Consider the following 4,167-nt stretch of genomic DNA (forward strand, 5'->3'; position numbering starts at 1 on the left):
TTGAAAGAACACTGCCCTGAATAAGGAAGAAATCTAGAGATCAAAGGAAAGAAGTTGAAGTAGTGGAAGAAGTAGAAGAGTATGAGGAGCTAGGCACAATGGCAGACAATACCAATAACAATGCTAATGCTTGGAGGACTCTTGGGTCTTTCACCAAATCCATCTCTGAAAATTGTGTGAGTGTAATGACCCACATTTTTAAAAATCTAAATAGAAATAAGTTATAAATTATTTTATTAATTTAAGATCCTTATTTTTAGAAATTAATTTATCAAGAATAATTAAATTACTTTTATGAATATTTTTAGTTAATTAAAAAATGATGAAAATGATATAATTTAACTGGAGTAATTCGTGTTTTGGGTTTAAATTTATATTTTAGATTTTAAATTGAAAATAATTATTGAGATCTATTAGTATGTTAATAAATAAAATTGTGTTTCTAAAATAATTTTACGGTATTATATTTCAATCCTTAATTATTATATTATCCCAAAAATTTTATATAATTAGTATATATTTTACTCTAATCCTAACCCTAGAGTCAGCCACACATGCACGGACACACACTAACACACGCATAGCCTTCCCTTTCTTCCCAGAAACACGCGTTTTTCTCTTATTCCATAACCCAATGACTCACACTCTCACCTCGCTCAAAACATACACACGCGATATAGAAAGGGAGAAGGCAGAAATCAGAACAAAGAAAAAGAGAGAAAGGGAGAGAGAGAAGAAGGAGGGAGGCGGCCGCACCTTGTCACCACCGCCAAAGCTCACCTCACCGTCTTCGACGCTGATTAGGGAAGAGGAGATGATAAAGAATGATGAAGAAAAGAGATGATTGATTAATGAGTTTGATCTGGATTGTGACTAAAATTGTGATTGATTTAAGTCTAGTTATGTATGATAGTTGATTGGATGATTATTGTGATATGGTTTGTTGTAACTGTGATGATAGTTTAATGACCAAACTAATTTTCTGAGTTTTTCTTTATTAGTTAAGACTATGGCTGTGAACTGTGACTACTTTTAAGGTCTTTATGATAATGATCAATGGATTGATTATTTTATTAGATCCTGATTAATTAGACTGATCGTGAATACGTTATGTTTATGCTTTGTTTAAATGATGTATGAATTGAGAATAGTATATTGGTTATTGAATTGATTTAGATAAGCTAGGTTTGAAATTGTGAATTAAAAAAAGATCATGGGTTGATTGTTAAATTGATTTCTTGAAATCTAATTTGTAAACTAATGTAGTAACTTTAAGAGTATAAAGATAATTTTGTAATAATTGAAAATTATATAAAGCAGAATTTTGGGAATTTGGAAATGAAAATCTGTTAGTCTTTTAGTTAAAAAAAGTCATTTATGAATTGATAAGATTGAGGTGTGATTGTTAAACCGGTTTCTTAAAAATTGGTTTTTGACTAAAGTAATAACTTTAAGGGTTTACAAGCAATTTTATAATAACTAAGGAGATTAAATAAAATTAAATGATTAATTGGAATCGTCTGCCTGATAAATTGTTAAGGAAAGGTTGGTGATTTGTTGAAATTGAGGGAACCCTTAAAGGGTCGTTTAAGTCCATTTTTAAGGAAGGTTATATCCGAAATTTTATAAAAATATAAGGACTTAGTTAAATTGAATTATGTAAATTATTTCTAAAATGTATGATTAATAGATTAGATGTTTGATAGTTGGAAATAAATATTTGAGTGCTTGGTTGATGTTGATCATGGGCTATTTATAAACTTAAAAAGTGAGTATTCTTTTAAAAGATTAGGACTAAATCTAAAGTACTTGAAAGTGGATTGAAGAATGCTTAAGAAGGGTAAGAAAGAGTTTTAAATAATGAAAAGAGGATCTTACCTTGATTAAATATTGAAAGAGTTTGAATACTTATAAACTAAACATTTTGATGTTATGATTGATGAATGGCTAAAAGTGTACCTTTCTAGTAATGCAGAGGAATGTATAAAATTATATGGTGATGCGGAGGTGTGAATGATTATATGGTGATGCGGAGGTGTGAATGTATTTGGTGATGCGGAGGTATGGCAAAAAAAAAGGAACGAGAAACGATGATTGAGAAAGATAATTAAGAAACTGTGAATGATGAATAAATGACTGAAAACTGATAATTATATATGAGAATTGGTTGTTTGATTGGGCCTTTGTGCCAATTGCGAATTTGGGAACACCCATCTAACTGATAGCCTATTTCTCTTTGAGATGCACTTTTCTAAGCTATAGTGAATATTATTATTATTATTATTATTATTATTATTATTATTATTATTATTATTATTATTATTATTATTTCTGGCTTGACTGACTCGGATAAATCGATGATGCTGCAGTATCCTGACTGACATGGGTTTTCCTATGATGATACCAGTGCTTGACTAACTCAGTGAGAAACCATATTAGGGATTCCTCTTAGGTAATGTCGGGTTGCGGGTAGACAATCAACGCATGAGCTTATAGCCTGTATAGGAAAGGCATTTATCATATGTATTTGTGTGAATTGCTTGAGTGTGCCTGTGTTATGTTATTTATGAATTCCTTGCTATTTGATTTATGTGTGAATTGTTTGTATGTTTGTATTGTGTGTCTGCTTGTGTTTGTTGGTTCCTGAATATGTCAAGGTAACTGAGAACTGATATGTGAACTATCTGATTTGTGTAATTGAGGAATGGCTAATGAAATTGAGGTGACTATAAACTAATTTCTGTAATTGAGAACTGATTAATGTAACTGAAAACTGAGTGACGTGACTAGGAATTGCTTAAAGTAATGTAATTTGAAGAAACTAACTAAAGTCTTTAAAGTAAGTCTTAAAGAATTCTAAACGTTTAATAAAGATATTTATTTTTAAGTTATAAGGTAATTATTTGCATTTTATTTCTTTACTCTCACAGCATTCACTTTTTCTACTAAGAACGTGTGGAGTTGTTTTCATCCCAAAATTTTCCAAAACCTTTTCAACATTATAGGAAGACTGATGGAGAGGTTGCAGGAGAAAAAGACTTCATTTGAGCAGTCGTATATTTTTAGGCTTATTTTCCCTTCATTCGTGATGTAGTATTTTTACAAAGGGCTAGGTTTTGTAATTAGTTTGGTATGTAATACTATAATGTATAACTAATATTAAGTATGTGAATATGTGTTACTTATTCTTGATGGAAAATTTTTAACTTTTTAAAAAAACTATTGACAGATCAACACGTAAAAGCTCAATATTAAATAGATAATAAAGGAATCAGGTTAGTAATGCTTTACTTTTGGTACGATCATGACGTGCTGGAAGTTAGGCCGTTACAGGAAGCAGCATAATAGCACTTGCTATGGAGGCCAATAACTTTGAATTAAAGCCTCAACTCATCTTCTTGGTGCAACAAAGTCAATTTAGTGGGAGCCCTCAAGAAGATCTGAATTTACACATCTCTACCTTTCTTCAGATTTGTGATATAGTCAAGACTAATGGAGTCTCTACCGAAGCCTATCAGTTGAGGCTATTCCCATTCTCCGTGAGGGACCGAGCCAAACAGTGGCTCCATACCCAGCCGCTGGAGAGTATATCAACATGGGATGATTTGGTTAATAAATTTCTAACCAAATTCTTCCCACTGTAGAAGTTGACAAAGCTGAGACATGATATCCAGACTTTCAAACAAAGAAATGGAGAATCTTTCTATAAAGCCTGGGAGAGATACAAAGAAATGCTGAGAAGGTGCCCCCAGGATATGTTCTCTGACCGGGTTCAATTCCAAATCTTTTATAATGGAATCATTCATACTTCTAGGAACTTATTGGACTCCTCAGCTGGAAGATCCAAGCATATGAAGACAACTGAAGAAGCCTTGGAATTAATTGAGATAGTGACAAATAATCAATACTTGTATTCTTTCGAAAGAACAATGAAGAGAGGAGTGATGGAATTGGACACACTGGACACTATTTTTGGCATAGAATAAGGCTATGTCCCAGCAAATCAATGCATTCACTAAATGGTGCAGATTTTTGGAATATCCACAACTAAACTAGCAAGTACACTAGGTCATCCAAGTAATACCTCAGGTGAGTGAGGGTCGATCTCATGAGGACTGATGGACTGAGCAATAATGGTCGACTAATTGGTTCAATTAGGCAGGCAGA

The 4,167-nt window shown here is 32.2% G+C and overlaps 1 non-coding gene across 1 annotated transcript; it reads right to left on the reverse strand.

The window, feature by feature from the left end:
- Positions 1-3,653: 3,653 nt before the first annotated feature.
- LOC148568653 (small nucleolar RNA R71) lies at positions 3,654-3,760 on the reverse strand. The gene has a single exon (XR_015882402.1). It is a non-coding gene; the product is annotated as a small nucleolar RNA R71 (small nucleolar RNA).
- Between the last annotated feature and the right edge of the window lie 407 nt (positions 3,761-4,167).

Source organism: Arachis ipaensis, chromosome B4 (genome assembly GCF_059453495.1).
Source record: "Arachis ipaensis isolate K30076 ecotype BB chromosome B4, ASM5945349v1, whole genome shotgun sequence".
NCBI classification, from domain to species: domain Eukaryota; kingdom Viridiplantae; phylum Streptophyta; class Magnoliopsida; order Fabales; family Fabaceae; genus Arachis; species Arachis ipaensis.